This window comes from Apium graveolens, chromosome 5 (genome assembly GCF_009905375.1).
Source record: "Apium graveolens cultivar Ventura chromosome 5, ASM990537v1, whole genome shotgun sequence".
Classification (NCBI taxonomy): Eukaryota; Viridiplantae; Streptophyta; class Magnoliopsida; order Apiales; family Apiaceae; genus Apium; species Apium graveolens.
The window spans coordinates 53,312,195-53,321,579 of record NC_133651.1 but is presented as its reverse complement, the minus strand read 5'-3'; the positions used below and the strand labels follow the sequence as shown (position 1 = coordinate 53,321,579).

At 40.8% G+C, this 9,385-nt stretch overlaps 2 non-coding genes across 2 annotated transcripts; both read right to left on the bottom strand.

Annotated features, from left to right (window-relative positions):
• Nucleotides 1–239: 239 nt before the first annotated feature.
• Nucleotides 240–346, bottom strand: LOC141662281 (small nucleolar RNA R71). The gene has a single exon (XR_012550402.1). It is a non-coding gene; the product is annotated as a small nucleolar RNA R71 (small nucleolar RNA).
• Nucleotides 347–5,800: 5,454 nt separating this feature from the next.
• Nucleotides 5,801–5,907, bottom strand: LOC141662245 (small nucleolar RNA R71). Its single transcript, XR_012550368.1, has one exon. It is a non-coding gene; the product is annotated as a small nucleolar RNA R71 (small nucleolar RNA).
• Nucleotides 5,908–9,385: the final 3,478 nt, after the last annotated feature.

The window sequence follows — 9,385 nt, the reverse complement described above, 5'->3', positions numbered from 1 at the left end:
AGTTTGGGTGTGCTCCAACAGAAGATCCCAATATGCACATTAGGGATTTCATAGAGATCTACGACACCTTCAGGTTCAATCGTGTTTCTGAAGATGCCATAAAGCTAAGGCTTTTCCCATTCTCTCTGAGGGATAAAGCTAAGTGCTGGTTACATTCTCTACCAGCAGGTTCTATCACCACTTGGAAGGATCTCGCTCAGAAGTTTCTTACTAAATTCTTCCCTATGGTGAAGACAGCTGCAATTAGAAACGCTCTTACTCAATTTGCACAGCAATCGGGAGAATCTCTATGTGAAACTTGGGAGCGCTACAAGAAGATGCTTAGGAAGTGTCCTCATCATGGAATGCCTGATTGGATGATCATCAATTGCTTCTATAACGGTTTTGGAGCACAGTCATGACCCATGCTCGATACAACATCAGGTGGAGCATTATGGGCAAAGAGCTATGAGGAAGCTTATGATCTAATTGAACTGATGGCTGCTAATGAATATCAGTATCCAACCCAGAGATTGCCATAGAGCATGGTATCAAGAGTTCTTGAAGTAGATACAGCTATGGCTATCACTGCTCAACTAAAGGCGTTGTCTATGAAGATCGATTCTCTGGCTAACTATGGTGTTAAACATATAACCAGTATTTGTGAGTTGTGTACAGGTTCGCATGCGATAGAACAATACGCTATATCTAGTGAATCAGCTCAGTTTGGGAGCAGCTTTCAGAGATCGCAACAACCAGTTCCAGATACTTATCATCTTGATAACTGGAATCATCCTAACTTCAGCTGGAGCAACAATCAGAATGCGATGCAACAACCGTTTCAGCGGTTTGGATACAAGCAATTCAATCCTCCTGGTTTTCAACAACAACTCGCACCAAGACAACAACTCCAACTTGAAAATCATGAAGGTGCATATCAATATTCGAATGAAAAATCAGAATTGGAGGAGTTAAGTCTTATGTGCAAAAACCAGGATCTTATATGCCAAAGCCAGGCTGTTTCTATCAAGACTCTGGAGGACCAAATAGGGCAAATTGCTAATGCCTTATTGAATCGACCACGAAGAACGGTTTCTAGTGATATAAAAGCCAATCCAGGCAAGAGGGAAGTTGAAGAACAGGTGAACACCATCACCTTGAGGTCTGGAAAGGTCGCAAGTTCCCAAATTCAGCAAGACGATGAGCCTGAAACATCTCGAGTTTCAGAAAATGAAGTTGTGGGTGAAGAAGAAGTGCTGAAGGATGCCGAGGTGGAATCAAGGAAGAAAACTATGAAACACACTCCTCCTGAGGATAATACAGGGGAGAAGCAGGTCTATCCTCCACCTCCTTTTCCTAAGAGGCTACAGAAGCAGAAGTTGGATAAGCAATTTGCTAAGTTTCTGGAGGTGTTCAAGAAACTTCATATCAACATACATTTCGCTGAAGCTCTTGAACATATGCCTAGCTATGCGAGGTTTATAAAAGGTATTCTCTCTCGGAAAGTGAAGTTCGATGACTTAGAGACCGTTGCTCTTACGGAGGAATGCAGTGCTGTGCTGCAACAAAAGTTGCCTCCGAAGCTTAAAGATCCTGGAAGCTTCACTATTCCTTGCACCATCGGAAACTTGTCGTTCGATAAGTGTTTATGTGATTTAGGAGCTAGCATCAATCTGATGCCCTTATCTATCTTCAAGAAGCTTGGTCTGCCTGATCCGAAACCGACATACATGTCATTGCAACTAGCTGACCGTTCCATCACTTATCCACGAGGTATAGTGGAGGATCTCTTGGCCAAGGTGGATAAACTCATCTTCCCTGCTGACTTTGTAATTCTTAATTTCGAGGAAGATAAGAAGATTCCCATTATCTTGGAAAGACCATTCTTGGTTAAAGGTCGAACTATGATCGATGTGCAAAAAGAGAGCTTACGATGAAGGTTCATGATCAGAAGGTCACTTTTAATGTGTTCAAGGAAATAAAGTTACCCACAGCTAAAGAGGAGTGCTTTAAAATAGAGTGGGTTGACTCTGTAGTAAATTCGGAACTTGAGCAATTGCCAAAGTTAGATACTTTAGAGAGATCCTTAATAGGGGAATCAGTTATTAAAAAGGAAGAAGGAGCAGAGCAACTGCAGGTTTTGAATGCTCCTCCGTGGAAGAGGAAGTTGGATATGCCATTCGATTCTCTTGGGTTAGAAGAGCTGAAAATTTCTCAAGAACGTCTCGAGCCGTCTATTGAAGATGTTTCCAAACATGAGCTTCAACCACTAACAAATCACTTAAGTTATGCATTCTTAGGTGCACCCCATGATAAGGGCTTGGGATATATTTTTGATGATGTAGAGGGTATCCGAACGAATCCTCCAGTTCCTACAGAGGGTACTTCTCATGTGTAGCAGGTAGTTGTTAGGACTGGTGTTGGTGATGAGCAGTACAGGCAATTGACTAGGCGTATGGAGGCCATGAACGACATTCACAATCATTTTACTGTGGATTTGATACACGCTCTCGGTAATGTTTCCCGAGACACTGGTGTCGAGGTTGATTGGACCCCTGATCCTCCACCCGAAGAGGGTGATCCTCCCGCTAACTAGGTATGCCTGAAATTCTTATTACTACCTTCAATGAGGACATTGAAAATTTTAAGTTTGGGGGTGATAATGTAATGATTAGTGTGTGTGTATGTGTGTGTGTTCATATAGTTCATACATATTCATATTGCATGTTTAGTTGAAGTTCATTAATATTTTTGCATGATTGTTCATTTAGGAAATATTTGTTGCATTTTTGTTCGTGTTATTATAAGAGTCCATGTAGTTGCATTTGCATACATATAACATGATCCCTTAGGTTGAGCTATTTCTGATTGATTGGTTGATGTTGATTTGAGTGTGGTGATGACGAATAGAGGGATGTTTAAGTCTTAATAAATTAATTTGCATGCCAGAATTTTTTTTTCACAAAGTCTTATAGGGTTGCTTTTGACTTAGATCATTATCATACTTGTTTGTTCTTGAGATTTAATCACTTGGTTATATTTAGAATTTTTGATATTCTCGTAATGACGTAATAACACTCATTTTTAAACTAGAGAAAAGCTTGGATTTCATTGCTAGTTGTTGTAAGGCTAGGCGTCAAATGGCTAGTAGTCGGCTCATAGTTTTATGAGTAGTCTAGGGTTGAATGAGATGGAGCGAAACACACTCATTCAGAAACTGTTGAAAAAAAAGAGAAAAGAAAAAAAAAAGAAAAAAAGATAAAGAGAAAAGAGAAAAAAAGTATGTGTTATGCATAATTGATCAAGATTGAGCTCTTTAATACTCGAGTTATTAAGTTCTTAGGGGACTTTGTGCCTAGTGACCTAAGGCTTTTATAGTCTGGGATCCGCTAACCCAATGCTCACTACATGGGTATTATTGCATAAGTCTTTTGGGACCTCATTCATTGCACGGTCAAGTAAGCATCTTTGTTATGTATTCAATAATAGCATGAATCATTGTATAACTCTAGTAGAAAGGAGGTGTTGTGAGTCATTATGCGTTTAACGTCTATTCTATTTATAAACTTGTGATTGTTTTGATGAAAAACAAGTCATGGTTCTTGATATAGTATCGAGAGTATATCTATTAAGCATCCCACACACGCACATTTCTGGTTTATAAGTTGGTTTGTGGGATTTATTAGAGCTCTGTTTTGAGTCATTGCATTCTTGGAGGTATTAGCTTGTTGGTTGGTTATGGTTATTCTGAGGGGATCGATTGTATTATCATTTAGTTGCATTCATGCATTACGTTTGTTTTGTAGTTTTGAGTCTGTTTATGCTTGAGGACAAACATCGATTCAAGTTTGGGGGTGTGATACGTGGATTTATATCTACTTAAAATGCTTCATTACAAGCTTAAGTTGGTATTTTGGACTCCATTTGTTGGTATTTTTGATATATTTTTGTGTTATTACATTTTAGGCATCTGTTCAAGGAAGAAAGAAACTTTTCAAAGAATTATGCCGAACAAAGATCAGAATTGGAAGCTTAGGTCATTCTCAAGTTGTAGAGAATCTCGTTAGCTTCGCGTGGGCAGTTGAATCGCCTAATTTTGACGAGTAGAACTCAAGATATGGCCAAAAGAAGATTTGTCAGAAAAATTCCAGAATATCAGCACGGCCGCGCCAGAAGGCAGCGTGCTTGTGCCGCTGAAACACTATTTCAGCGCGGCCACGCCCAAAGACTGCGCGCCCGCACTCGGTTTCTGCCCCAAAATCCTGATTTTAGTCGAAATTGAGGATTTTGAGAGTCCTGGTCATCCTAGAGCCTATAAATACCAATAAAAAGACATTTTTAACAAGAAGGAGACCCGAGAGAGCAATAAGAAGACCTAGAGAGCACGAGAAGGCTATGGAGAAGAATACTTTTGTTTTCTTTAATATAGTTGATACTTGGATGCTCGTTTTTGATTTGTTCTTGAACTCTAGTACTCTTATATTGTTTATTATCATGCTTTCATTGGAACCCATGGTGTTGATGAGTTTGATTATGAACTAATCATTATCGTGGGTTTCTAACGGTTTTATTTATGGAATTCTTTAGTTAAATTAGTGTGTGGTGATTGTATTATAACTTAGTATTGGTTGTGCTTATTCGTCTTATGTGCGTAGCTAACATATAAGATAGCGTGTTAATCTCTATTGAAGCAAAAATGAATATAGAGATTTAGAACTTGCCATGCTAGTATAGGTTCATGTATAATTGTAATGCATGATTCGTAGGTAATTTTAACCATCTTACTTGCCCTATATAATCACGATAGATAACTTGCGCATTAAACCGTTATGTTTTCAATTCTTATAAACATATAAGGACTAAGCATAATTGGTGTCTATTCAACTTCTATCTCTTTTGTGGATGCTTGGTAGTAGGGTATTCGTACAACAAAAGTTGGCATTTACTAGTTTTATGTTATCTGATTAGTTGTCATCACCATTATGCTAAGGTTAAGAGCAAAAAGGCTATTGAATGAAGTATTTAATGAAGTTAGGATCCCATGTTTGTCTCATATAAGTAATTCAACCTCAATTCTCTTAGTTAATGCTATTTAGTATAATCTCTTAGTTTAATCCAAACTCAAATTGTTATTTGTCTTATCATTGAGCGATAACCATACATTGTTGCATAGGTTCATAAATTGAACTTAACCTAAACCAGTATCTGTGGGAATGAATCTGATTTATATCTTATACTACTTGCGAACGCGTATACTTGTGTGTATTATTAGCGCGCGTTAACGTCTTGACAAGTTTTTGGCGCCGCTTCCGGGGACTCGGTGTTGTTAATTTTTAGTTTATGTGCTTGTCATTAGTGGTCGTTAAAGTTCACTGACTTGGATTCTTTTACTTTCACAGTTTATTCGTTTGTGTTTTAGGTACTCATTACAATGGGAGATCCAGCAGCAAGAACGAAAGCCTTGATTGATTTTTCTCAACCCAAGATCAATGACATTCAATCTAGCATTTTCAGGCCAGCTATCACAGCTAATACCTTTGAGATCAAGCCTAGCATAATTCAGGTGGTACATAATTCAGTTCAGTTTGGGGGTGCTCCAACGGAAGATCCCAATATGCACATTAGGGATTTCATAGAGATCTGCGACACCTTCAGGTTCAATCGTGTTTCTGAAGATGCTATAAAGCTAAGGCTTTTCCCATTCTCTCTAAGGGATAAAGCTAAGTGCTGGTTACATTCTCTACCGGTAGGTTCTATCACCACTTGGGAGGATCTTGCTCAGAAGTTTCTTACTAAATTCTTCCCTATGGCGAAGACAGCTGCAATTAGAAACGCTCTTACTCAATTTGCGCAGCAATCGGGAGAATCTCTATGTGAAACTTGGGAGCGCTACAAGGAGATGCTTAGGAAGTGTCCTCATCATGAAATGCCTGATTGGATGATCATCAATTGTTTCTATAACGGTTTGGGAGAACAGTCAAGACCCATGCTCGATGCAACATCAGGTGGAGCTTCGGAGGCAACTTCTGTTGCAGCACAGCACTGCATTCCTCTGTAAGAGCAACGGTCTCTAAGTCATCGAGCTTCACTTTCTGAGAGAGAATACCTTTCATAAACCTTGCATAGCTAGGCATCTGTTCAAGAGCTTCCGCGAAATGTATGTTGATATGAAGTTTCTTGAACACCTCCAGAAACTTAGCAAATCGCTTATCCAACTTCTGCTTCTGTAGCCTCTTAGGAAAATGAGGTGGAGGATAGACCTGCTTCTCCCCTGTATTACCCTCAGGAGGAGTGTGTTTCATAGTTTTCTTCCTTGGTTCCACCTCGGCATCCTTCAGCACTTCTTCTTCAGCCACAACTTCATTTTCTGAAACTCGAGATGTTTCTGGCTCATCGTCTTGCTGAATTTGGGGACTTGCGACCTTTCCAGACCTCAAGGTGATGGTGTTCACCTGTTCTTTAACTTCCCTCTTGCCTGGATTGGCTTCTGTATCTGTATAAACCGTTCCTGGTGGTCGATTCAATAAGGCATTAGCAATTTGCCCTATTTGGTCCTCCAGAGTCTTGATAGAAACAACCTGGCTTTGGCATATAAGATCCTGGTTTTTGCACATAAGACTTAACTCCTCCAATTCTGATTTTTCATTCGAATATTGACCTGCACCTTCATGAGTTTCAAGTTGGAGTTGTTGTCATGGTGCGAGTTGTTGTTGAAAACCAGGAGGATTGAATTGCTTATTTCCAAACCACTGAAACGGTTGTTGCATCGCATTCTGATTGTTGCTCCAGCTGAAGTTAGGATGATTCCAGTTGTCAAGATGATAAGTATCTGGAACTGGTTGCTGCGATCTCTGAAAGTTGCTCCCAAACTGAGCTGATTTACTAGATATAGCGCATTGTTCCGTCACGTCCGAACCTGCACACAGCTCACAAATACTAATTATATGATTAACACCATAGTTAGCCAGAGAATCGATCTTCATAGACAACGCCTTTAGTTGAGCAGTGATAACCATAGTTGTATCTACTTCAAGAACTCTTGCTACCTTGCTCTGTGGCAATCTCTGGGTTGGATACTGATATTCATTAGCAGCCATCAGTTCAATTAGATCATAAGCTTCATCATAACTCTTTTCCTCTTACAGTCTATCTGAGCATCATTGCTAGATAGCCAGTCCATTCCCAAAATTACATCAAACTCCCCTAATTTAAAAGGAATCAGATCAACACTAAAAGATTGTTCCCATATGCCACAGGCGGGGTGAATCTGGTTAACAGGAATAATTTCATGGTTGGCTATTTCCACTTGTAAGGGTTCTATCAAGGTTTCAGCCTTAAGTCTTAATTTATGTGCAAAGTCCTTTGATATAAAAGATTTAGTTGCTCCAGAATCAAATAAAACATTTGCATTGATTGAATTTAGAGAAAGGGTACCTGCTATCACATCTGAGTCTTTTACAGCATCTTGCACTGTCATGTTGAAAGTCCTCACAGTAGGTGGCTTATTAGAAGCAGCTCTGCTTGCTCCTGAAGCTGATGGTTTATTCATTGGGCATTCCCTCTTCCAATGACCCGGGCGTCCACACTGATGACAAGTGGTGGTTGGGCGGTTAATGGGGGTTGGCGAAGTGCACTTGTCCAAATAGTGACCTTCTCGACCGTACTTGAAGCAGATTACCGGCTTTCCTTTACACTCCCCAGAATGCATTCTTCCACAAGTGTTACAGGCTGGCAATGGGGGTCGAGACTGGTTGGAATAGGACATTCTTGACTTCTGGCCGCTCTGGCTCACATTCACACTCATTGGTCGCTTAAACCGAGTGTTCTTTCCCGGTAGGGACACTGCTCCTCGATTAAATCTAGTTGGGAAGCTCCCTCCTGCGGAACCTCTACCCATGCTCATACTTTTCCTCTTTATTCCCTTCTTCTCTCTTTCCTTCTGCATCTGTTCACTTCCGGCTTCTACAATTGTTGCCTTTTGCACCAGAGTGGCGTAATCAGTAAGCTCAAGGATTGCCACCCTATTCTGAATCCACAATTTCAGTCCCTACTGAAACCTCCTAGCTTTCTTTTCCTTGGTGCTCACAAACTCCGGCACAAACCTTAATAACTCAGTAAATTTTGCTTCGTACTCTGCTACAGATAAGTTATTCTGCTTTAGCTCCAAGAACTTGAGCTCCATCTGGTTCTCCATAAACCTCGGGAAATATTTTCCCAAAAACAACTGACTGAATCTCTCCCAGGTTATAATAGCATATGTTTCCATGTTTTTCTTGGCCTCCCACCAGTAGTTAGCCTCTCCTTTCAGAAGGTAGGTAGCAAATACAGTCTTATGTGCCTCATCGGTACTCGAAATCTTAAAGGATTTCTCCATTTCCTTTAGCCATGCCCTTGCCTCAACTGGGTCGGCTGATCCGTGGAACTCAGGGGGCTTAAGGGATTTGAAAGCCCTGAAAGAGTTTTCCACAACATTGTTATTTCCTTGAGGGGGTGGGTTGGGTTCACGTTCCAAGTTCTGCCTTAGCAGTTGCATGAACTGTCCCATGGGATCCATGCCTAGTTTTGGTACTGGTTGCTCAACCTCAGTTTCTCCTTCTTCAGCCTCTATCTCAAATCCTTCAACATCATATGTTTCCTCCTCCTCTTCATACAGGGAGTCATCCTGTTCAACATAATCCTCGTCTTCCTCTTCACTGTGTTCTTGGTTCCTACCGTCCTGGTTATGGCTTCCCTGGTCCTCAGATCCAGGGTTCGCCCTAGTTCCAATCTTTCTTGGCGGCATGATACTGATAAATTTTTGGGAAATTCAACGTTAGGTCAAAATGATACACAAAATTGTGCCTTGCACAGTTCTATAATGGGGAGAATGTATCTTGCAATTCTATTATATTATGACAGTTCTAATAAGAAGTGCAGTAATAATAACGATAAAAACAGTGATCTCGTCACTAAGGAACTGAACTGAAAGGAAACACATATATACATAATGCGAGAAATACATAGTTTGATCTGGTCAAATGTATAACAGTTCTACAGCCATCTGCCCAAAAGTGATACACAAGAGTCTATCTGTCTAGTCAGAGAAAGGGATGCTATATACAAGTCAACTATCCCAGAAAATTGGCTCTTACTACGGCCTCGACTAACTAGACGACTAGACTACCCCATCACTGGTCCTGAATCACACACCGGAGCGGGTCAGCTCCCACACCCTTTCCATCGCATGACGGAAAATGTAGTCAGCTTGCCTCCTAGAGATCTTGCCATGCCTGTCCCCCTGGAGTGATCAGAGTCTCGCACGGGCCGTGAGCTCTATCCCATTCAGCTCCCTTCTCAGGGATCGGGGTATGGTAGCTCTAGCCTCATAAGATCGGGCATACCGACCAGCCCTCTCCACCTCCAACTC